The sequence below is a fragment of the Triturus cristatus genome, chromosome 3_1, assembly GCF_964204655.1.
Source record: "Triturus cristatus chromosome 3_1, aTriCri1.1, whole genome shotgun sequence".
In the NCBI taxonomy this organism is placed as follows: Eukaryota; Metazoa; Chordata; class Amphibia; order Caudata; family Salamandridae; genus Triturus; species Triturus cristatus.
The window spans coordinates 754,899,757-754,926,845 of NC_140583.1; the positions used below are offsets into that span (position 1 = coordinate 754,899,757).

The following is a 27,089-nucleotide window of genomic DNA, read 5'->3' on the forward strand; positions in this document are numbered from 1 at the left end:
GGTTGAATATGTGGGTTATAGACCTGTGTGGTGCACGCTTTCTGGCTGAAAAGATTTTACATTTGTTTTATGTTCCTTTTTGTGTCATTGTGTAGAGGTACCCATCTTCTTGGCCTGTAGTACTCTATACTATAGAATCTACATTCAGGTACAAGGTTGTATCGTTTTGATTCAATATAATTTTCGGTGACACTTATACACACTGGTGATTGAGGCACTGTGTTTTGGATGCAGTAGTTTTTTGTATGGTCCTGAAGAAAGCCATGATCACAACTCTTCGATCTTGATTGGCTGAAACATTTAGACCTTTGTTTGGATTATTATTTGCGCGCTCGCAAATTTGTTTAGACCGCGCTATTACTCTGCTTTTAATATTGACACCGGGAAATCTTCAATAAAATAATTTTTCTTTCCCTGTAGTCAATTTTATACCACTTTTTTCTACACTGCACTTGATTTATTTTTTTCACCTTAACTAGGCTATCTTCATCGATCTTTAGGAGATCTAAACCTTTTTGTATAGTTAAAACATCCGCGAGCTCCTCCCTTAGATACATCCAGGGAGTAGCAGCTCCTTAGCCACACTAGGTGTGGTTAAGAGGAGATCCCATATGATGAAGCATGCCACTACGGTGGGTGATGGGATTATGTCCTCTTTATGAGGACTCTGTTGTCCTGATAGTAGTTTAAGTACCACTTAGGTCTCTATATTCTTCATTGTATTGTCTTTTGTATTCGTTGTGTTTCTGACCCCTGGACCTCTTGGTTTATACATACCTTTAGAATCCCCATGATGTTGGAAAAAAAGGGCACAAATTTGGCGTGTATACCTTATGTGGTCAAACAGTTACAGGGGCCTAAGTGCGAACTACCCCAAAGAGCCAAAAAAAGGCTTAGCACAAGGGGGTAAAAGGCCTAGCAGCGAAGGGGCTAAGTCTCGTCCACTCTCTATCCTCAGGGCAGCACATCGGTGTGCCACTACTCAGTGATGTTGGGGAATGGAGGAACACAGAGGGAGCAGGTACTAACATCACAGTCGGCTGCGTCGTGGGTGTAAGAGCTGGAGAGAGAGTCGCCGAAGCAATAGGCGTTACAGGAGTACTAACAGTCCAGTGAGCAAGCCTGACTGACATAAGAGTGGTTTGAGGGGGGGTTCTCCCCCAAGAAGAGTGGGCAAATGGTGTATTTTAAAACAAATTTGAAAAAGCATGACGGTTTATAAAGCTATTGTCCACATGTAGTCATTACTTTTTTAAATACATTCGTAACTGCCCCATATCTTACTATATGTGTTCAACAGGCCAGAATGGAGGCTGCACACTTGCTAACCCCATGGTCACAGGAGCCATATGCACAAAGTCAAGGCTGTGATTTCCAACGTTTACTACCAGAGGCGAGCCTATATGTTATGTCATCATTCCATCACCCACCCCATCAAATGCAGCCATCAGTTACATGGCTTTGTCCTGATAAATGGTTTGAATTGAAACTGCTTGCATTTTGAAAGAGGTGAAAAAAGCTGCAATTAGAAGCAGAACTCAGAACAGTACCAGCCTTCTACAAACAACAGTTTTATCCAGGCCACAAGCCATTTGACACTGCGACACACATGTTGCTGGTTCGTGCTGCAAGACGTGCACAAATAAAATCATAAAGGGACTTCACTTTACAGGACTGTGCTTGCACAGTGACATTGCCTGTAACCCCATTAGGAGTCTGCCCACTCTGCCGACTGCCTGGGGGCATAAAGTAAAGGAGGAAGTGAGTAATAACCACAATTTTGCGCCTGCCTGAAAAATTAGGGGGCATATCATCAAGGGACTTATCGCCACGTGAGCGTCAGTTTTCGGTGATAAAGCGGCGATAATTCTATCCCCCTATCAACAAGGCATCGCTAACCCCTGTTAGCGTTACTTTTCCAGGAATAGCGACCGGAAATTAATTGCCTTTCAAGCCAGCGATAATCAACGCTAATGACATGCAAAGTAGGCGTTCCTGACTGAAATCCCACGAAAAAAGTCGCTAACACAGCTTCTCACTATTATCAAGGATATCGCAACCCGCTTAGCTACAAAAAAACTCATGCTAACTCCCACTAACTCCAGTTATTAACACCTGTATATAAAGGAGAGTAGGTCCGAGCCTCCCCAGAACAGCCACAGAAGCCATGGAGGTAGTCATCATGCAGATTGGAGTCCCACAAAGGCAGCAACAATAACAACCATCGCCAATGCCACCACCCCCAGGACCACCACCACCCATGCAGCGATGTAGCGGGCACTGCGCAGATGTGTCTACCTCACAGTCATAAGGCCAGAGGAAGTCATAGCCCACTACAGGCTCAAAAGAACATCCATCCAGCACATCCTGACCCTTATTGCCCACAGGTTGACACCACCAACACAGCGGACAACCAACATCCCTCCGCAGACAAAACTGCTCGCTGCGCTGCACTTTTTGGCCTCTGGGACATTCCAACCAACAACAGCCAGAGTCCGTGGAGTATCACAGGCAGCCTTCTCAACCTTCCTCCCCACTGTCTTGGATGGCATACTCAGCCTGATTCCCCAGCACCTTCACTTCCCCGACACAGTGCAGGAGCAGATTGCCATCAAGCAAGGATTCCATGCCATTGCTAGCTTACCACAGGTGATCGGTGCAATTGACTGCACACATGTACCATTTGTGCCCCCTGCGAACAGCGAACACATATACCACAACAGGAAGCACACCCATTCAATGAATGTGCAGGCAATAGTGGACCACCGCAGACTGTTCACAAATGTCATTGCCAAATTTCCAGGGAGTGTGCATGATGCATTCATCTTCCAACACTGCATCATAAAGCAGTGCTTCCAGGATGGCACTTATGGAAATTCATTTCTTTTGGGTAAGTACCAACTGAACACACCACATGCCCAACAAACACAAGCATGTTGACCCATCAAGAAGGAGGATGTAAATACTTTGCCTAGGTACTGATTGGGGGGGGCACAAAATGCATGGGCACACCTCTACATGCAACATGCTGATGTATTGTGTATGAGGATGAGGTATACAGGCTCCACTGCGTAGAGCACGGGTACTCATAGTATGGCCCACGTGCCGCCAGCAGCCTGGCAAGCCTTTCTTGTTGGGCAGCGGATCTTGCAGACATTGTACCTGTGTGCCATGTCTGCAGATTTTATAAGAGTGCCACCAAACACTGCCGCACCAGCGCAGACTCCGAGAGACTCTGCACCATGGGGGCAGTGCGAGTCCAGCGATATTCAGAGTGGAGATGCATGTGTGCCAAGAGGTGAAATATAACAAAAACTCGTTAACAAGTAAATGGTCCATGAAAGACCTGTGAAGTACTGGGGTGTGGCTGTGTGTGTGTGCCTAGGAAGCTGTCCCAGCCCAGGCTGCCAGGGGGGAGGTGACAAAGGGTGACAGAGGGAGAGAGAGGGAAAGAGACAGAGGGAGGGAGACAGAGGTATGGAGACAGAGGGATGAGGGCGACAGAGGGAGGGAGACCGAGGGCGACAGAGGGAGTGAGACAGAGGGAGGGAGAGATAGAGCAAGGGAGGGAGAGATAGAGTGAGGGAGGGAGACAGAGAGAGGGAGGCAGAGAGCTAGAGAGAGAGAGAGAGAGAGAGAGATGTGTGTATGCCAGGTCTGGTGGCTCAGTGAATGAGGGTGTCCGCCCCAGGCGCCTGTGTCCAACCACATGGTTGGATTCCTTTCTCACTAGCCCCGCCCCCTTTCCCACTGACCCCACCCCCACCCATGTGGCACACTGCCACAAACCACACTGCAAATTTGGGACCAGAGAGAAAGTATGTGAGTACCCATGGTGTAGAGTAACCCCCAGCACCTGGCCATCTATGTACCTAATCAAAGTGATCCTCACTGGTATCCCAGTCCGGTGTGGTCGCATTGTTGATGAAGATGATCATGTTGCAGTTCTTGTTGCTGGTGACCTATTAGTGTGACCCAACGTTGCATAAGTAATCACACATGTACAATCAGTGTGTCAATTCAGAGGTTTGTCGTGACCAAGGTTATAACAATGCACTTTGATTGTAGGAAGTGCATTGTGGGGCAAATGTGCATGCATAGGCCGGAAAATGTGTCATGAAACCACCATACAGCGCCATTGGTGTTGACTGCAGTGTTGGTGGTGCTGCTGTTGAGGGTGTTTAGTAGCATTTCCTCTCTCACTCTGCCACACATATTTCTTATTCTCACCCCTGTGATATGGTGTGTCATGTGGTTGCCCGATGAGTAAGTGGATGTCTATTCGGCCACTACTTGTGTGTTGAAATAGATAGGTCAAATGCTAAACAATTACAAATGCTAGGAAGTGTGCAAAGGTGAGCCATGCTATGTGTATCAGCTTGGTGAAGTGTGTGGCCAGTCTGATCTGGTCAAATAAACCACATAGTGTAAATGATTTGGAGAAGTAGTGTCATGTGATGGTGTTTTCAAACCTTCACTGTCTCCAGTGGGCCCTGCAGCTGAGGTGGCTGTGGACTGTCCCTCATTTTCTCACGGAACATACAATTGCCTGGCTTGTGTGGTGTCACAGGTCTGCCATCAGCATGAGATGCATGTCTGAATGTGAGCCGTGTCATGCGTGGCCGATGTCATTTTAACATTCACATGGCGGTGACTGCGAGGAGTGTGGATCAGTGCCCTGGCTAGATGTCAGGAGAGCCAGGCTGCCTGTTGGTGTCTGTGGTTTTTGGGCAGGTCTCATTCCCATTTTGTACATTTGTAGTGACACGTATGCAACTGTGCAGCAAACACAAGCAAAATGGATGGTTGGACGATCAACAATGAGGCAATGTACTCAGCATTGATGCCGCTAAATAGCCAGAAGCAACACATGTGTAACCTAAGTCTAAAAATTGCTAAAATCACAAGATAATAAACTGTCACAACTGCCAACATAGTATGCCTAATGAATCATGTACCCATCTATCCCTCACATGTCATAGGTGATCAAGGATATGCTCTCAGCCCGTGGATGATGACACCAATACGAAACCTCACCATCCAGGCACAGAGGCAGTACAATGCTGCACATCGACGCACACGTGGTATCGTGGAGCGTACATTTGGCGTGCTCAAGTCACGTTTCCGTTGCCTGGATATTACAGGTGGCAAACTGCTGTACAGCCCAGAAATGGTGAACAAAATAATACTGGCATGTTGGAATTGCACAAAATTTGTGTCTGCACAGATGCCCCCTGGATACTAGGTACCTGCAGCACCGGGCAATGAACAGGATGATGACTAGGATCAGCGAGGTGGCCCACACCCCACAGCCACTGCTGCTGGAATTGCCTGAAGGGACAGGATCATAAATAATTTCTTCACATGAGCATATCACGTTGTGAATGACAAAAGCAAATACATGTATGTAGAAAAGAACCTCAAGTACTGTTTGTGACAATAAACAACCTCAACACACATACCCTGTCTGCAAGTTACTCTCCTGCATCAGTATATCACTACGAAATGTTACCATTGTACAATAATTACAAGTAAGAGTACCAAAGTAAAATCATGCTATGTATGTTTCGTCATCCCAGAGATGCAATAGTGCATCAATCGTGCACAAGCTGACTTTACAATGAGTAAAATCGGGCACACAACTCATCAATGGTTGTGTCAAATAGTATGTAATTCATGATTCACAGGGTGTACTTGACATGATAATTTATAATGTATTGGTTTTGAAGTGCCAAAAAATGATTTAATTGGTTAATTCGTTGTTAAATATAACTGTTAAGGCCATGATAAGGGGGACAAATCAGAAAATTGGGTGTGGAATGGGGCACTAATCTGAGAAGTGGATGTGGAATGTGGTTCAAATCTGAAAGGTGGGTGTGAACTGTGTGTCCAAGCAGAAAAATGGGTGTGAATTTGGGGCTCAATTTGGAAAAATGTGTCCTAAATTGGGTGCAAATCTGAAAAGTGGGTGTGAACTGTGGGTCTAAGCTGAAAGTTGGGTGTGAACTGTGTGTCCAAGCAGAAAAATGGGTGTGAATTTGGGGCTCAATTTGGAAAAATTTGTCCTAAATTGGGTGCAAATCTGAAAAGTGGGTGTGAACTGTGTGTCTAAGCTGTAAATTGGGTGTGAAATGGTGCCAAATGGGGCAAATAAACTCTGCATGCATCCAAGACATTGAATGAGCCAACAGCAAGGCTCACATGCACACCATCCCTAGACACCTTCATGAAGACCGTCAAGACTGGTCACGATGTTTAACAAATTGGCTCATTGGCAGTATGACCCAACAGACAAGACGAACTATCTGACCATCTCCCTGCACCCCATGGTGGACAAAGTCACTGAGAGACCCATAAACACCCAGCTGACTGGCTACATTGAAGAGAACTCCATCATGGACCACTCCCAGTTTTGTTTTGGCATCAAGCACAGCACCAAGAACGTACACCATGCTGCCAATGATTACATATGCATGCCACTTGACCTGTGTCACATTGCGGACTACACATCCTACTACACCTCTATGCAGCCTTAAACACCCTCTCACACCACACCCCAGATGCCAGACACCACCACAAGGGGATACGAGGAACAGCCCTCTCCTGGATCCACTCCTTCTTCCCCGCAATAAGCCAAGGGACCATCACCCACCCCTATCTCCAAAACCACAGGCAACAACTGCTGAGTACCACATGGAGCGTCACTAAGACACACGTTTTGCATTATACACATATCCCCACTCACTGCCATTGCTTGACAGCACGGGGTAAGCATATCATCCCACACAGACAACACACAGCTCATCCTCCCCCTCACAAATAACGCAGAAGACATAAAAGCCAGCTCCTAGGAATGAATGTCAGAACTAGCATATTGGAAGACAAACCTCTGCATAAAGATCAACTGTGAGAAGACTGACCTCCTCATCTCCGGTCCATCCACATCCGCATGGGACAACCTCTGGTGGTTGTCTGCCCTTGTGAGCCTGCCCTCACTGACAGACCATGCACGCAAGTTTGGCATGCCAGATCTACTCCATTGCGTGCTACAGCTGTCTACTGATCTAACCTAACCCATCACAATGGATAACCACAGGATGCATGAAAATTGTCAAAAATGCACTCATCCCCAGCAGACTGGACTACTGCAGCAAACTCAATGCAGGGATATACAAAACGCCACTACACAAGTTCTAACTCAGCCTGAAAGCTGCAGACACACCTGTCTTCAGAAACCCACGATCCAAACACAAGAGGCAACACATACAGAACATCCAATGTACCACCGACAAGGAGAAAGTAACCCTCAAACTACTCACACACAGCTACAATTCACTACACATCATCAGGCACAAAGACATCCACGAGAGAGTCAACATCAACATCCCCAAGAGGAACTGCTGCTCTGACAACCTTGCTCTTGCAGACGCGACCGGGATCAGAAAATCACGAGGCTGAGGAAGAGCTGCCACCTATGTCGCCAGCAAAGCCATGGACGAGATGAAAGTCAACATCAAACAATCTCCCACCCAGGATGCTTACATGCGGAACAACAAGACATGGCTATTTGGCTGAGACGGAGCTGCACTCCCACTCCCACACAGCGATTTGTGAACCTCACGTGTGAGTAGTTATACATAAAGGGGTAAACCCAATGGTACTGGGACCTGGGTAGCTTGACAGTTCAATAGCAAATGGTCCCAGCAAACAATATTTAGACAAACCATACATAAAAAATGTGTAGTCACATGAGATTGACAACAATGAATGACAGTAATAAATAGCGAGTGTTATTTAATCACACCACTTCAATTGAAAAAGTACATGAATACATATGTCAAAATTACCATTCATATTCATACATGTTTAAGTGCCCAGAAGAACAGGGAAAAAGAAGAAAAGGGAAATAGGTGATTCTTGTGAGGGTAAAAAGAGTGTGGGGAAAATCGTGAAGGCAAATAATGGCCAGTTCCAGTGACAAATTACTCAGTTATGGCCTAATTGTTCCGCCAAAGATACATATAATGTTTGTATAATTCAGTAGCTAGACCCTATAAAGGAAAACACAGTCTCAAAGTTTCTGTTGTTCCAAGGGACTAGCACAGAGAAAAGAGTGTCGATGTTTCGACCCCAAGATGTCCAGTAGGTCGTTTAACACCTTACATGGGGGTCTTCCTCAGGACAGTGATAGGGAAAAAGGGCACCATATAGAGCCCTACAGTGAGGACTATGAAGTTGAGAAGTCGGGCACACAGGCTCCAAGAATTAGAGAGCGTCATCAACACCTGAAAAATAAGGTGTAATGTATAAGCCCAATGACATAGTTCAGGGCAAACTTAATAGTCATAGAGTCATAACCCAACTAAAAGTTCAAAAGTCATAAAATATGAAGAGAAAGCACCATAAGTGTTGTACCAGCTCTATTCTACTTCAGGGCACACCGGGCACCAAATTTGTAGAGAAAGGAGGGGAGAGTAAGAAGGTCAAAGGCATGTCTACACATTAACCTAAGAGGACTTAAACCGGAGTATTGCCACAAAATATTTGTAGATTGAAAATTCACTGCTTGCCGATGGTGGCAGAAACATCAAATAAAGAAGCGGTGCTGAATCTGAATTTAAAGGGAAAGAAGCGAGATAAGTGTATATCCATCTAGGGTAAAATCAAAATCAGGGCTAATCCAAATTACCAAAAAGGGGAGAGGGAGGGTTGTTTCGGAATGCTTACTGCTACGTGCTGATCACAAAACTGCAGGCAGAATGAAGGGAAACGAGCGGGCTGCTCGTCTTCCGTTATATATAGACCCGCTCGGCATCGCTCATCGTGTGATGATGTGCCGAGCGCAGAAGCTTGATGCTGCCTGTGTGGCATGATAAACAAGGACAAAAGACTCCCTGTGTGGTTTTCTGATTGCGATTGAAACGTATAAAAATCAGGTAAAATAAATAAACTACAGAAAAGAGCCAGAAAGAAGAGAAATTCAACCCCTAAGATGAAAACGCTTCATATTATGATAGACTATAGAGTTACTTATCGAATAAGAGTATTTTGCAATTAACACGTGGTTCAGTAGACATAATTCTAGCGATATATAACAAGGAGTCGCCTCATTGTTTAACTCATCGTGGATCAAAATACCTTAACGAAACCATAAGAGCACATGGGTATACTAATGAGGCCCCGTGGAGACATAGGTACATGGTATCATATAGTAACAATATAGCATACATCATGGCACTTATTTGGGAGCACAGAACAAACAGCCTCACCATTTATGGAGCAAAATAGTTACAGTAGACCTAACAGTAAAGTACATAGTTTCACGCAGATTGCTTATGGGTATATAGTATACTGTTTGTGGAAAATGAGAGTAACAAGCCCATCCTCATTCAGATGTTAAACAAGCTAGCTGCGCATTACTAGAATCAATTTCATTTAAACCATTTGATACAGAATCAAAACGTGTCATCCATTTGCATTCCCTTACATTAAGGATGGGTACAATATTCCCGCCTCTTGGACCAAGGATAGCCTTCTCAAGGACTATCCAATGGAATTCCTCAGCAGTATGGGCAGCGGTTTTAAAATGTTCAACTAATGGGGCCCCTTGTACCTCACACCTTATTCTACTGGAGTGCAGCAGTATACAGGCTTTGATTTTTTGCTGAGTCTGGCCCACATAGATAAGACCACACGGGCAAATGATTCCATAGATAACATTGTTTGTATTACAATTGGTAAATGACCGTAACTCTATTTGATGATGTTTGTATGTAAATTTCTTTGTTTGGATGGTCATTTTACAGGCCTTACAATGGCCACATTTGTAGTGGCCCAAAATTGCCGGTAGATCCCAGAGAGTTCGTATTGATGGTGTTTCTGGATTTTCAAGGAAAGAACGAACTACATGATCTTTTACACTTTTCACTCTTTTAAAAGAATGCATAGGTGGATTAGGTTGTTCAATATCATCAGATATAAGTGACCAATGTCTATTGATCACCTTCTTAACAGCATTTCTTTGAGTACTAAATGTAGTCACACAGATCATTCTATCCATTGTTCGATCACTCTTGTCTTTTACAGCCAGTAAGGCTTCGCAGGGGCTATACCAAGCTCTCTTCTGCGCTCTTTTCACCAAACGTCGTGCATATCCCCTTTCAAGAAGTCGTTGGCTCAGGTCATCCGATTCTGTCATGTAATCTATTTTCCTTGAACAGTTCCTACGGATGCGTAGGAACTGCCCCACAGGTAAATTATCCCTCAGACCCCATGGATGGTGACTACTATATCGTAAGAGTGAATTCCGCTCTGCTGGTTTACGGTATAGTGTAGTATGGAGTTTGTGATCTTCATGAAAAATTGTAATGTCCAAGAAATCGATCCTGTTCTTATCTGACTGCATCGTAAACTGAATGTCATTGTTCTGCATATTAAGCCATCCATGGAATTTGACTAAATCCTCAGCTGAGCCAGTCCATATCATAAGCACGTCATCTATATATCTTCTCCATTCTGTCACTTTATCATAATAGGGGTTGTTCAGATTGTAGATGAATGAACATTCGAAATCATCCATAAAGATGATAGCCAGGTCCGGTGCGAATGCTGCCCCCATGGCAACTCCTTTGGTCTGCAAATTGAAGCTCCCTTTAAAGAGGAAAACGTTTTTCATCATAGCAATAGATAACAAGGAAATGATGAATTCTGTTGGCACAGCCATGGGTGCTGGTCGTCGGTCAAGCACTCTACGCATAACTTCAAGAGCCATCTGCTGCAGGATACGTGTGTATAGCGAAACTATATCACATGTCACCAGTAGTTGTTCATCAGGATCAAACGGAAGTTGATCAATAAGATTAATGGTTTGGAGAGTGTCTCGTAAGTATGTCTTTGTTTCTTCCGCAATGGGTTTAATATCGCTAGAATTATGTCTACTGAACCACGTGTTAATTGCAAAATACTCTTATTCGATAAGTTACTCTATAGTCTATCATAATATGAAGTGTTTTCATCTTAGGGGTTGAATTTTTCTTCTTTCTGGCTCTTTTCTGTAGTTTATTTATTTTACCCGATTTTTATAAATTTCAATCGCAATCAGAGTGGCCACACAGGGTGTCTTTTGTCCTTGTTTATGATGCCACACAGGCAGCATCTAGCTTCTGCGCTCGGCACGTCATCACACGATGAGCGATGCCGAGCAGGTCTATATAACGGAAGACGAGCGGCCCGCTCGTTTCCCTAAATACTGCCTGCAGTTTTGTGATCAGCTCGTAGCGGTAAGCATTCCGAAACAACCCTCCCTCTCCCCTTTTTGGTAATTTGGATTAGCCCTGATTTTGATTTTACCCAAGATGGATATACACTTATCTTGCTTCTTTCCCTTTAAATTCAGATTTAGCACCGCTTCTTTATTTGATATTTCTGCCACCATCGGCAAGCAGTGAGTTTTCAATCTACAGATATTTTGTGGCAATACTCCGGTTTAAGTCCTCTTAGGTTAATGTGTAGACATGCCTTTGACCTTCTTACTCTCCCCTCCTTTCTCTACAGATTTGGTGCCCGGTGTGCCCTGAAGTAGAATAGAGCTGGTACAACACTTATGGTGCTTTCTGTTCGTATTTTACGACTTTTGAACTTTTAGTTGGGTTATGACTCCGTTTTTTAACATTTCAGAATTATATACTGGATGGTTCCTAGCCAACAAATACGGGCAGGAATTTTAATAATACGATTCAGTTCTGGAAGGGACAAGGTGTTAAACGACCTACTGGACATCTTGGGGTCGAAACGTCAACACTCTTTTCTCTGTGCTAGTCCCTTGGAACAACAGAAACTTTGAGACTGTGTTTTCCTTTATAGGGTCTAGCTACTGAATTATACAGACATTATATGTATCTTTGGCGAAACAATTTGGCCATAACTGAGTAATTTGTCACTGGAACTGGGCATTATTTGCCTTCACAATTTTCCCCACACTCTTTTTACCCTCACAAGAATCGCCTATTTCCCTTTTCTTCTTTTTCCCTGTTCTTCTGGGCACTTAAACATGTATGAATATGAATGGTAATTTTGACATATGTATTAATGTACTTTTTCAATTGAAGTGGTGTGATTAAATAACACTCGCTATCTATTACTGTCATACATTGTTGTCAATCTCATGTGACTACACATTTTTTATGTATGGTTTGTCTAAATATTGTTTGCTGGGATCATTTGCTATTGTACTGTCACATGTGAGTAGGGCACATCATGCCCACTCTTATTGTTGGATTGATCTGCGCACATACTCATCACCTACAGACCACCCCAGGTGAGTAGTGCCCTTACAATTCACATCTTTCTTTGAATTAATGTCTTTGAAATTAGCAAAAGAGGTGGGGATGAGTAATGTTACATGCCATTATGGGTGTCAACTATCTTGGAACATAAAAGGTAGTCTGTATATACTCCTGAGGAAGTGTTGGCTATGGAACAACAATTCCCATCATTCTGTTGGGTGCAGGGGGATACACAGTACCTGGGTCTCCAACTGGCTCCGACTCTTGCCTGTACAGTGAAGCTCAAATATTCAACACTGTTGGATGAGACGGCTAAGGTGCTGGACGCCTGCTCAAAACTGAGCCTCACATGGTTTGGATGCATAGCGGGAGTGAAAATGTTGATTCTTCCACGCATTCCCTATGTATTTCAATTTGGACACATGGTGTCCCACCCCCGTGCACTCACACAATTGCAAGCCCTCATTAATAAGTCTGTCAGGGAGGGCAAGCGGCCTTGCCTCTCACTTGCGCAGCTTACACGTCAGAAAATGCAAGGTGGCCTGGGATTGCCCCTCATTGGTGGCTACTACCAAGACACATGCCTTTGATATATAGTGGAATGGAATAGGCTGCTATCGGAGAAGCACTGGAACTTCATGGACCAGTCTGTGGCGGGCAGAAACATCTGGATATAACTGTGGCTAGCCCATAAGCACTGGCCCTGGGGCTTGTACTCTTCGCCGGTTACGGCGTCCACCCACAAGGTTTTGGACAGGGTGGCAGTACGGAAGGGCTGGACCTCTTTCCCCTCACCGATGAACTCCAGCGTGGATAACCCGGACTTGCCCCCGGGTCAGGAATCAGCAATATTCCATCGCTGGCAAGAACAGGGCTGCAAGAGCATAGGGTCTATCTTTGATCTAGAAGGGCTTGTGCCATATCTGCGCACCCTACAGGATTATGATTTGCCCACTGCTGAGGTGTATTCATAACGCCAAATAACACACTGGGTCACGGGACTCGAGGTTGTTTATGTCATATGAGAAGTGGTTAGCGCGTAAGGAGGACAAACGTCCCCTCATATCTGAGCTGTACAAAATGCTTTTGACCAGTCCGAGTGGTCAGTGCACAAAAGCGCAGGTTTTGTGGGAAATGTAGCTGGGGAGGCCGCTTTCCTCCAAGGAATGGGAACGTATCCTGTATCGCGCACACCACACTGCGCACAGTGTAGAGGAGGCTGGAACCTCCTTTAAGGTTCGCTCTCATTGGTGTTGCACACCTGTGCAACTACATGTCTGGGATAAAAGCAAGCCAGATCGCTGATGTCGGGAATGCTGAATGACTGGTACCCTCATGCACTTACTCTGGCATTGGCCGAAATTGAAAAGATATTGGGGTGAGTCCTTAGATTATATAGATACAGCGTGCGACATTGCAATGCCCGGCGCACCGGAGTACACTCTCCTTGGCCTCTCACATCTGAAGGCCTTCCCACAAACATCCCTCAGGGGTTGGCAAATAGTCCCAGCATTGCTGGCGGACAGGCAGGTTATCCTAGCATAGTGGGGTACAGTGGCAGTTCCAGGGCTCCTGTCCTGGTTACAACGTCTAAGAAACCTATTAGCTATTGAGCGTCTGTCTCAGGGTGCAGAGGGAAGGGTGAGAGATTTCGCAACTCTGTGTTGCCCCTTTGTGATTTCATTGTCCTGAGGTATGAGAGAAGTCACATGCCCCAAGTACTTGCAGATCTGACGCCTTCCACCGATGGAGCAATCATCCGCCGCCGCTCACCCAGTGGAGTGACGAGGGGGCTCCCTTCCACACATATTGTGTATGCTTACTATCATCTAGGGAGGCTGCAACCGGTGCGGAAGGTGGGGTTGTGGGAGGGTTATTGGGGGAGGGGTTTGTTTTCTCCCTTGTTCTTAATTGTTTCACTTGTCTGTTTTACATGTTTATTCTTTGGAAAATCGAAGACGCTCTTAGTGGCTTGTTCGCTCTTCCGGTATGCGGCCGGCCTCTGGGTTGCTGCTTAAACGCTGTGTAAATGCTCACAATGCTTGCCTGGCCGGCCTCTGGATGTAGGCAGCAAGCTGTGTTAGCCAAATATTTCTGCCTTTCTATAAAAAGATGTAACCCTAAAATGGAGTCTGCCTTCATTGTGCAAACCTATCTTCACATTGTATTATTGTGCTGTGATCAGAGTTTTGGCCTGACTGTCCATCATTGTCTGAAAAATGGCGGGGCGTGATATTTTTATCTCAAACGCGATGATATTTCTCCCGCGCACTTGAAAGGACATGGCTGGACACACTCCACAATACTGTATCAGCATCAGGACAGTAGCGGCCTCTTAGCGTGAAGAAACCCATTGCAATCTATAAAACATGCCGCATACACATTACAGTAAGCCTGAGTACATTAGCGTGCCCTTAGCGTGCAGATTCTCATCGCATGTATTCAGCCTGAGTACATTAGCTGCCCCTTAGCGTGAAGAATATGATAGCATTTAATAAAACTGGCCGCATACACATTACAGTTAGCCTAAGAACATTAGCGGCCCCTTAGCGTGCAGATTCTGATCACATTTATTCAGCCTGAGTACATTAGCAGCCCCTTAGCATGCAGATTATAATCGCATTTAATAAAACTGGCCGCATACACATTACAGTAAGCCTAAGGACATTAGCGGCACCTTAGCGTGCAGATTCTGATCGCATTTATTCAGCCTGCGTACATTAGCGGCCCCTTAGCGTGCAGATTAGGATTGCATTTAATAAAACTGGCCACATACACATTACAGTAAGCCTAAGGACATTAGCGGCCCCTTAGCGTGCAGATTCTGATCGCATTTATTCAGCCTGAGTACATTAGCGGCCCCTTAGAGTGCAGATTATGATCGCATATAATAAAACGGGCCGCATACACATTACAGTGAGCCTAAGGACATTAGCGGGCCCTTAGCGTGCAGATTATGATCACATTTATTTAGCCAGAGTACATTAGCGGCCCCTTAGCGTGCAGATTATGATCGCATTTAATAAAACGGGCCGCATACACATTACAGTATCAGCCTGAGTACATTAGCGTCCCCTTAGCGTGCAGATTTTTGTCGCATTGTAACAAAAACTGCCTCTAACACACAGGAAGTGATGTATGCATGCTTCCTGTCTCCCTTGGGTGTGGCATTCACTTTCACTTTCTCTTTTGAGCATATTGTGGTTGATTTGGCTGAGTGAAGGAGGTGTTTTGTGGATTGTGGTGTTGGAGAGTGGATTTTGGAGTGTTGCTGTGTTGCTGTGTCCTGTCTAAAGTGTCTTTTGTAATTATTTTACATTTTTATTACTTTTTACTGTCTACTGTCCTCAGTCTTGTTGTGTTTCTTGTGGGCTATTTTAGTTTTCTGTCATTAGAGGGTTTTCTTTTGTTAGTCTTGGGTGAGAACTGGGGTGCTGGGAGATGCCGGCTCTGGGAAGGTATGGGCGGATGTCAGAGGGGGCATTGGGGGGCTTCCTCTGGCTGGTGCGGTGCTACCTGCCTCTGATGTTGGAGAGGGGAGGATATATCCTCCAGGGCCACAGTGTGGCAGTGCGGAAGTTGCGGTGGGAGCGTGTGCGGGTGCAGATGCTCCGCTGCTACATAGTCAATAGGACCGTGCGCCAGTGGAAGCACCGCTGGCAGGACATGCTGGCGCGGGAGGCCGACCTGCTGGACTAAACAGGAGTCATGCCTGGCATCCAGTGTGGTAGGTACCAATTCCTTTTTTTGTCCATGACTAATGTTACGTACATATATGAGTGACCTGTGTGACAAGAATATATGTCTTTATGCTGACTCAAGACCGTGAGACTGTAACAACGTGGTTAATGCAATGCTACTTGCAAAAAATACTTGCGCACGATGACCTTGACTTTGGATTTGTATGACTTACTCTTCCCACTACAGTGTGTGCAACAGTACGGAAGGTGTTGGAATAGTCAATCCAAATATACACTATTGATGTGCGCCATGCAGTGCAAGTTGTAGTGAAGATTGGCGTTGCAATGACCGCGTGGATTAAGTTTGCCACTGGAAATACCACATAGGAATGGAGCTCCCCGGTGTTAACCATCCCAAAATACACATGCTTATTGTGAGCGTATACTTAGCAGGAAGGGTTGCAGGGTCTGTGGGGGTGTTTGCATGTTGAAGTATAGCAAGGGGTGTGTCTGTTGAAGAGCAATGTTTAGAGTTAGTGGTTGGAGATGGGGAGCAACGTTGCCTGTCAGAGGTGTAGCAGAAGGTTGTCACAGGCTATGTCTGCAAGGTAGGAAAAGGAGCAGACTCACGATCTGGTCTCTCTGGGGCGGGGGAACACGGCATAGGCTAGCTGGTCTGATCGTCGGGTCCTTTGATGTGCCATGGAAAAAGAGTTGGACGTTAAGGTATGTTGGCCCAGTGTTGTGGATAGCTGTGTGAGCCTGGGTGAACATCTTGAAGGTGACTCTAGCTTTGATGTGGAGACAGTGGAGTGTGCGCAGAAGGTGGGAGATGTGACAGGGTCCTGGCAGTGTGAGGATCAGTCCTGTGGTTGCATTTGAGATGTCCTGCAGCTTGCGGATGTGGTTCATGTAAATTCCGCCAATCGTATGCCTATGATACAATGTTGAGTCCCAATTGTGGCGTGCGGAGCTATGTAGATGTCAAAAATTGTAGGGCTGAGTGAGGATCTCTGGTGGACTCCACGGGTGGTTGTTGTAGGCTCCAAGACAAAAGGGGGGTGTTGAGGAAGGAGCAGATCCAGTTGAGGGCCTTGTCTTGGATCCCTTTGTTGTGGAGTCTGCATATTGGTGGTCTTTGAGAGACAGTGGTGAATGCCGCAGCGATAGGTCAAGGATGATGAGTGCAACTGTTTTTTTCGCGCTCCGTGTGGATGAGGTGCCTTGATATTGCATGACACAACTCATATGTGCAGGTCTGTCAGCAGTGATGTTTTGGCTGTGCAGCCTCTGCTTCCACAGGTCGTGTGTGGATGCCATTCAAAGTAGGCTCAGTCGTGTGGCCGACATGAAGTCAACACCACAGGAATGAAGCATTGTCTGTCACTGTAATAATTCACATTGTGAATATGCCACGTTTGCTGGGGTTTGCTAACAACACCTATTTACGTTTGTCCTCTTACAGATGGACGCCAACCTATCACCGCGGGGGACATTGACCGATGCCGGGACCCACAAGCCACTGGTGAGTAGTGACAACAAATATTGGCATGTTGCGGGGTCATGAGTGTCTGTGCCAAATGCAACACGTTGTTGATTAGCAGTATGGGTGTGTATCGCATGTCAATTCTCTGCGAAGGGCAGAGGTATTCAGCATTTCAGACCTGTGTCAAATATGGTAGTTTGAAGGGCTACAATGCATCTTATTCAGAGTTGTGACTTTGTCCATCAGCAGTCAGTGATACACATGTCAATGTATGTGCCTATTTCTGAGCAACTAATGCTGCCAACTAGGTATTTACACTGCAATTGTGTTGGCAATAGGCCACTAGCATTTTCTCCCATGTTCATTTGCGCAGCCTAGATAAGATGGCACACATACATGCTGTAAACATCGTCCAAGGGGAGTGCAGTGGGTGTAGCATTGTGCACAATGAGGCAGTGCATTTATGTCCGTACAAGGTCAGACATCTTGGCACAGTGATCCCTAAGGTATGCTGCATAGCAGAGAACCAGATGTGGCAGGGTGTAGCTCAGATCCAAATTTGTCAATGGCGTGTTACACAAAAACATTCAATAGATGTGTACATCAATTGAAATGTGATATTTGTGCACTACAATGGTGTTGACAGGCTATGTCCGTGTGGACATTCCATGCTGGAATCAGGATCATGTGTACCAACTCAGCTGACACAATTGGTGACATTACTCAACACACATTTCATACACATGCATTAGCTATGCATCATTTGATGTCACATAGATTTGCACATCCAGCCTGCGGCAACAATATCTGTGTATACGTATTAGCCATAAGAATTACACAACCCTCATGACCCCAGGGTGCCATTACAATGTGTAATTCATTGTTACAGTTTTCGTAGTTGATGCATGCGTGTTCATCTCTACTATGGAGTGAGATTGGTGGTTACACATGCATGAGTGGAAGTTGTGGTTCAATGATGTCTCCCCCTCGCAGTGGATGACTATCACCAATTGCATAGTAATGGTGGAGTGAGTAAGTGCCTAAGTCAGCATTCATACACCAAACATGTTTCCATGTGTGCGGCATGATGCAGCATGATTGCAAGTGTGAGTAGTGCAGTCCTAGTCCTGCTATTGTGCATGTAGTGTGAGACTACAATAGGTAGTTATTCACACCTGCACACATACACCCTTGCACACTTGTGCAAGAGTGCCTGTCTTGGCACTGACTAGATGTACTGAACACAGTTCCTGGGGGACACACATGGCTGCACATGTGCATTGTACTTTTGATGCAGCTGTCTGTCACAGGATGGGAGAGGGTTGTGCTGTGCACGTAGGGGTTATGCCTCCCGACTGAAGTCAATTGTACATGTCACCCACAGCCCAGTTGTCCAATGGTGCCATGTTTGTAGTGTGTCATTAGCTTTTAGTTGTGTCAGTGCATGTACCATGCCATGCACTGTCATGTCTGTCTCCACAGCATGTAGTTATTGAATCATGCATAGACATTGGGTTTAACAGGTCAGTCTTTGACTAAACAGGGTGAAGCGGGTGTGTTGCCTCCCATATTGTTTTTAACTTGTGATACCGATATCATGTTTGAAGTTTACATAGTGTAGGGGACAGAAAACTGACATTGAGTTTTTTTTTACAGACAGCATGACACCTGAGGAGCAGCACAAATTCCAGGTTGCCAAGGACCGGTACCTCCACGTGAGGAAGGTCCATAAGGGTTATCGAATGATGGCAAGGAGGTACCGGGCCGAGAAGAAGGCAGGGACCTGGAAGTCGCTGCCGGAATGTGTCCTGACTGGCAGCAGCAACATCCCCTCGACCTCAGGTGCCAGTGTGGGCTCCCACACGGTCAATCCCCCTGCCGCAACACCCACACAGGTGCAAGTCCAACTTGCACCGCCACCTGTACCTGCACCTGCACCAGCACCTGCACCCATGGATCCTGTCCTGTCACAACTACTGCAGATGGTTTGCAACAACAACACCATTCTTACAGACATTCACCGTGAACTTCTGTACCTGAACCGGCACCTCCACGAGATTCGGAGTCACCTTGGACTGCAATAAAGACTGCCCCTATTCTCACCCATCCCCCTCTTCTCCCTTCCCACAATGTCCCTATTTTTGTCTTATGTTGTGTTATGTCATAGTTGTGTGTATTAGTTAGAATAGTTTTAGTATAGGCTTAATTAGTTGTAGATTTAGACTTTTTTAATTCTTGAATGTTATAGGATTTGGGCATAGGTTTCATTTAGCTTTGGGTGGGGGGTTGATGTCTTTATTCATTTTGTGTGTTTGTAAATAGTTAGGGTAGATAGTTTTTGTTAGTAAAAATATTTGTAGTTAGTTTAGGTCTAGAGTTAGGGTCATAGATTAGTGTAGGGTTTTTGTATCTTTCATATTGTTAAATAATTCTTGTTCATTTTAGAATTCTGCTTGCACTTATATCATGGCTGATGTGGGGTAGTGGGGCTTTCTCCATTGTGTGCAACTCATACCATCACTGGAATGATCATTGTATGTGTAACTATGGTCCTGACCTGTCACTCAGCAGAATGGATCGAGTCCAGATACCTTAGATGGAAGCACAATGACCTTGCATGTCTGATAGATTAGCAAATATGGTTTACGGCCTACCCTGGTGACAGTTTATTGTGACCTCCAACATCTCACATGTTCCTGGACATGGCCAATCGATCTCTATTCCATGCATGCTGTTGGTCATTTGTGTGTTCATTGTTAACGTCACATGCCACGACAGTGTTAGTGAGTCACATGAGTTATATGAGACTGAGTCATGACTTTGGAATGGAGGTCATTCACAGGTGTCTTTTTGGATTTGCACTGTTCGGAATACAGACTTAACATCTAGTTTATTGCTTTTGTGACACCCTTAATCATTTGAGTTATGCTTTTGGACCTGATGATGTTTGGTTGCAGGCACACAGTTCTGCTGCACACAAGTGGTGACATGCTGCATTGCTCAAAGTACCAACAGTGCCATAGCCTCTCATCACAACTGTTAACTTTCACATTGGCTCATAGTGATGACACCCTTGTAACCTTGCCACTCATTCAGACTATATGCTAAGTGCAGTTCAAGTGACATCCGTGGGCACATTGGCCACTATGTGGGCACTTCATGCCAGGGCTCTGAAGTTGGTTTGGCATTGTTTATGCACAGGTAGGGGCTGATTGACGCTTTGCACTTTGGCTTCAGTAACTATTGTAGACTCAACTTCAGTGTGGCTTACTTTGTAGTTCCATTTATGTATGTTAGACCTGTGCCCTTGTGTCTCATCAGCAATGTGAATCTGCTGTGAACACCTAGGGATGTGACATGCAATGTGCTACATCACAACAATCTTTGACCAACACGTCCTGTGTAAGGCGATATGCCAGGAGATTATGCTTTGCTATCCTTCTTGGTGACACTACTTGTGTCCTGCAAAAGACTTGTACATGTTGTCACACATGCATATTGTGAAAAAGTGGCTCTGTATATACTGTTTCCAAATAGGTACAGTGTGCACAGAGTCCACAGTCCCCAGAGGTTTGGCAGAGGTTAAAGTTAGATATAACCTTACTCTCTAATGTGGTAGCTTGGTCGAGCAGTGAGGCAGTATCAGAGGACAGTGTAAAGCATTTGTTGTACACACTCAGTCAGCAAATGGTCTCACACACTCAAGAACTGAACTCTAGGCCAATGGTTTATATAAAACGTATATGCTTGTTTTATTTTAGAACGAACAATAGGTATCAAAATATACTTTCGCAGAATGAGAGGCTTTAGTTAAATACTTTAGCAATATGCAGTTGACTTTGGTAGGTAATAGTTACAAGTTGTTGCAATAGGCAACACAATTTCAAACACAATAATACATTGAGCTCAATGTGATTTCTAAGTTATTTGCAATAGATTACTTCTAGGATTACTTTTCTAATTCAAGGACTGGATCTTAGATTCAGTCCTGGGAAAGGTCTTGGAAACAAGTGAGTAAATTCGTTTTAGTTACTGTTGTGATTTTTAGGCAATATTTTGCTATTTCAAAAGTTGACACCTAGAAGAAATTTCACAGAAAAAACAGTCAATGATTTCCTATGGAAGAAAATTAGGTTAGTGGTAAATACGGTTGTGAGTACTTTTCAGGGTCAGTGCCGGGCACCAAGATCCAGCACTGGGATCTCTCCTAATAGCAGGTGAGTATTTCCGTTTTTGTTACTCGGTTGATTTTAGGTGAATATTTTAAGTTTTAGAATCTCCACACTTTGAAGAAATTTCAGGTGAAACCAGACAATGTTACTCTATGGAATAAAATTGGGTTATCGGCTTTTGGGTAAGTACTCGACTGGCAGAGTTAAGGTTCTGGGCACAGACTCAGGGGTCTCCCAGGGTCAGGTTGGTACAGTTGTTACACCCTCTGCGGCAATGTGGCAGCCGGGTGCAGAGTGAGTTAGGCCCAAGGGGGGCCTTGGTTGGTGGCTGCTGACTAGCAGGCCACACGGCTGTGGGAGCTGGGCATCTGGTCACTTGCTCAGGGCAAATGGGGAAGTAGGTAGGAGTAGAAGTTACACTGCCAGGGCCACTCGGGCGGTTGGGTGCAGGGTGGTTTTGAGCCTTTGGGCGCTCAATGGATTGCAATGGGAAAGCTCCAGGACGAACAAAGGCTGCAAGCTCGGGGACGAAGATTCTTCAGGTGCCACCACCACTTCGGGAGGTATTTTGGGTAGTTGGAGGATGGGTAGGTACCCAGGAGTCGGGCACAGGGGGCCGCAGGGCATCGGGTGCAGGGGTGCCTTTTGGTGTCGGGAAATCTTACCCTCTGTTGAACGTGGTTGGGGGGTCCCTGGTTCTGAGGCTGCAGGCGTCGTCATGAGCCTCGAGGTGAGTCCTTGGGGGCCGGATTCAGGGTCACAGTCGCCGGGGGGACGTCATCGGGGTCTTTGTCCACTCCGGCACAGGCCCGGCTTGGCAGGTGCAGAGTGTGCAGGGTTTGCGGTTCTGGGATGATGCCAGGGGTTAGAAACTTGCTTTGAGCAGAGCCACTGCTCATGGGAGTTCCAGAAGCTCAGAGTCACAAGGTAGCCAGGTCCTCCGGGGTTTGTGAGGTTGCTGGCCACAAGTGGGGCTGGGATTTAGCAGGAGCAGGTTCGAGGGTCGAAAGGCCGGTAGGGCTGGGGCCAAAGCAGTTGCTCTTCTTTGCTTTTTCGGAATCTGGAATCTGGAGAAGGAAGGTTCAGGGTGCCTCTAAATACTAGATTTAGGGGCGTTACAGGTAGGTAAAGGGCAAGGACCAATGGGTCCCTGCCCTGAGGTGGGTACACCCCTCTATCCTGCCACTCTCCTGTGGGAGGGGGGCAGAAGCCTAGTCCTGATTGGGCATGGCTTACCATCTTCAAGATGGCGAGCGCCCGGAGATGTGCTTCACCTCGCCTCCCCCACCTGAGGGTTGGGGTTGGCAGGCTGACACATGCCCTGTCCTTACTTGGGGTTTCCGGCCAGTCTTCCCACCAGAGTGGGGGTCAGAACCGGTGGGGGCCAGTTTGCTGGGTCCAGCAAGTGGCCTGGAGAAGCTCACAGAGGCGGCATGCCTTTAATGCTTCCCCCTGCCCATCCCAGGGGAGGAGACCTAGCACCTCGCCCAGGATGTGCATTGTTGCAGGCCCAGGAGAGTGGGGGCTCTCCACCCTGAGGTCCAGCAACATGTCTGCTGTGTGGCAGGCTAGGCAGCCTCCCAGACATACGTGGATTGTAGGTTAGTTTTCAGGGGGCATCTCTAAGATGCCCCCTGTACATTAAATCCCACACTGGCATCAGTGCGGGTTTAATGTGCTGAGAAGTTTGATACCAAACTTTTCAATCTTCAGTGTTGCCATTATAGTGCTGTGGAGTTGGACCTGGGTACTGTAGGTGCACAGGGCTCATGCTCCTGTGCCCACTCCACTGGCATAGGGCACCCAGCTAGAGGGGTGGCTGATGTATGCCAGGGCAGTGTAGGTTGTGGGCATGGCACACAGGAATGTGTGCCATGTCGACTCTTTGTTTTGCCTTGTACCCAGACACTCAGCCTGCAAGGGCAGTGTGGTTGTGTTAGGGTACAGGGCCTCTCAGGGTGTCACAATAAGTGCTGCAGCCCTTAGAGGCCTTCCTTGGTCACAAGGCCCTGGGTACCTAGGGCACCATTTACCAGGGGCTGACATGCGGCCAGGGTTTGCCAATTTGGGATTTTAGTTTTTAGGGAAGGAACATAGGCCCTGGGCACCTGATTGGCAGGAGTCCAGGGCACAATCAGTCAAAGTACTTTCAGCAATTCAGCAAAAAGTGGGGGAATACCATGCAAGAAAGATGGCACTTTCTCACACATATGTCCTACATGGATGTGGGTCAGAGTTGGTATATTGCTAGATTGTGCTATCTGATCAATGTGGGCAGTGCAATTTGGCCCGTGTAATCTCGTATGACACCCTGTGCCCCTTCTTCACTGCCTGCCTTCGGTTGTCTCATCTGTACCTTCATCGCAAGTGTAATTTAGTTTGGCCCACTGTGCCCCCTTCTGCTGGGTTTAGTTGTATTGCTCATTTACATTTCTTACCCTGTATTCGGACATGTGTTTTTCAAACCGCCTCCGCTCTCCCTTCCCGCCACAGTATCCCCTGCTGACCCGCACAGCAAGACGCCCATTCGTACCGCCCACACGCCAGGCTGATCCTCCCACCTCCCCTTCCTCTGGCGTACGTCCACGCTGGGCCCGCGCAAAGTGCAGGAACATCCTGGGACTGCAAACGCAACTGCACATGTTGCCACTATGATGCTAGCACCCTCAACGCCCTCAACATAGGACGATCACACACCTGCTTCCTGCCCGGACCAAAACGCACACAAGGACACCTCTCCTGCCGGAACAGCATTGTCACCAGCATCCGATCAGCAAATCCACCCACAGGGTAGGAACCCAACTACCTCAGATGCATTGTCCTCAACACCCACCACGGACGCCAACCAACAAGTGAACTCTGGGACCTACTCGACTCAACCTCCCCAGACATGGCCTTCATGACAGTGACCTGATTGTACCCCTCCTCGGAACACTACCTCGCCATAGCCATCCGGTGCAGCTACAAGATCAACCACAGGGACCGCACCAACGGAGTAGGAGTAGGAATTGCCATCATCAACAGGAACACTCTCAGAGTCTCAACCAACAACGACGACATCCTCAGCAACGCCGAACACCTGCACTTCCAGATCCACACCTACCCCAACACCACCCTCAGAGTAACCCTCGTCTACAGAGCCTCCAGACCCCAAACACAGTTCTGCAACTCAATTGCCAACTTTGTCAGTACACACGCCCTCACATCCACAGACTACATCCTTCATGTTGACCTGAACTTCCACCTCGTATACATTAACGGCACCAGATCCACCACCCTGATCGACAACCTGGCCATCCTCACACGCTTGACCACATATTCTCCGCAAGCTCCCACGTCTACTCCAACCACACAACTAACCTCCACTGGCAACCATTGATGCATCAACTTCGCCTTCCATAAAGACACCACGTACCACCACACCCAACAGATCCACCGGCACTCCTGGAGCACAGTCACAGAAGCCCTGCTAACCACCAGCCTTGCCCGGAGCACACCCACCGACACTGACTCCACCGTCCAGAACCTCCGACAAAGGATCGGCGACTGCTCCACCACCCTTGCCCAGATTAAGACACACTCCAACAGACACACCAGCAAGTAAGCCAGCTGGTTCAATGCAGACCACCAGGCCTCAATGCAGACCTGCCATGAGCTAGTGAAGAAATTGCACCGTGAACAGACACTGGACAGCTACGCAAGCCACAAAGACGCCACATGCAGACACCATCACCTCGTCAGATCCGCAATCGGGCCTCCTTCAAAGACCGCATAGCCAACAACGCACACACCAGCTAAGTGCTCTTCAACCTAGTGAAAGAGCTCTCCAACACCAGCTCCAACACCAACAACATCCCACCTTTTCAAGACCTGTGCAACTCCCTTGACACTTTCGTCCATCGCAAGAATGCAGACATCCATGACAGCTACAACATCACGACTGCCACGAAGAGCACTGAGACCTCCATCCCCACGGACAAGATCCGCACCAACCACCTGCTCTCCTGGACCAACATAAACGAAACAAACACAATCAAAATCTGGGACAACATCCACTCTGGATCAACGTCAGACACATGCCCACAACACATCTGCTCCAAAGCCAGCACCACCATTGCACCCCATTTCCAGATAAGCATCAACATCTCCTTCGAAAATTCAACATTCATGAAGAGCTGGAAGCACGCCGAGATCACCCCCTTACTCCACAAACACAAGACTGACCCCAAGGACCTCCTGAACTTAGGTCCCATCTCCCTGCTACCATTCCTGTGAGAAGTCATTGCGAAGTCCATCAACAGACAACTGACCCACTAACTCCATGGAAACAGCTTCCTGGATCCGTCCCATTCAAGCTTCCGCGGCAAATCCTGCAGCAAAACTGCCCTCATCTCCGCCACCAATGACATAATGCCATGGATGGACAACAGCGAAACAGCAGCACTCATTGCCCAGGACCTGTAATTCGCCTTCAACACTGTCTTGCACCGCACACTATGCACACGCATACACGACACCGAGATCAGAGACAAGGCTCGTGACTGGACCACCCCCTTCCTCTCCGGAAAAACCCAGGCCGCCTGCCTCCACCCTTCCTGCTCAGAATCCACAATAATCTTCAGCAGCTTACCCCAGGGCTCATCCCTCACACAACATTGTTCAACATGTACATGTCACCGCTCGCACACGTTACCTGACTGCACAACCTCAACATCATCTCCTACGACAACGACAGCCAGCTGATCTTCTCCCTCACCATGACCACCATCACTTACACCACCAAACACCATGTAGGACTGCAAGGAGGAAGAACTGCCAACTGGAGATGAACTTGGACAAGACAGAAATGCTCATCCTCGGATCCACCCCCTCTGCCTGGGACAACTTCTGGTGTGCGGCCGCCCTGGGAACAGATCCAACACCAACCAACCACGCATGCAACTTGGGGTTCATCATCAACTGTACTCTCTCCATGCCAAAGCAGGTAAACGCCATCTCGTCTTCCTGCTTCATCACACTCCAGATACTTGGCAAGTTCTACAGGTGGTTTTCCACCGAAACATGAAGAACAGTCACACAAGTACTCATCAGCAGCAATTTGGAATACAGAAACACCCTCTATGCAGGAGCCTCGACCAAACTCTGGAAATGACTTAAACGCATTCAAAACGCCTCTGCACGCCTGGCCCTCAACATCCCTCGCCGACAGTACATCACACCCCACCTGGGAGACCTGCACTGGCTCACTGCCAACAAGTGGATCACCTTCACGCTCCTGAACCACGCACACAAGCCACTCCACAACACTGGACCTGCATACCTCAACAGACGACTCAGCTTCTGCACCCCAAACCAGCAGGTCCGCTCCGCTGACATCACACTCGCCACAGTCCCCGCATCTGAAAAGTGACCTACTGCGGAAGATCATTATGCCACCTCGCCGCTAAGAACTGGAACACTCTCCCCA

The 27,089-nt window shown here is 46.9% G+C and overlaps 1 long non-coding RNA gene across 2 annotated transcripts in view; it reads left to right on the forward strand.

Annotated features, from left to right (window-relative positions):
- The window catches only part of LOC146860925 (uncharacterized), a 475,355-nt gene extending 469,907 nt beyond the window's left edge, over positions 1-5,448 (forward strand). For both annotated transcript variants that reach the window (XR_014978892.1, XR_014978893.1), the window contains one exon: positions 4,983-5,448. This is a non-coding gene — a long non-coding RNA (uncharacterized LOC146860925). The remainder of the gene's footprint in view (positions 1-4,982) is intronic.
- Positions 5,449-27,089: the final 21,641 nt, after the last annotated feature.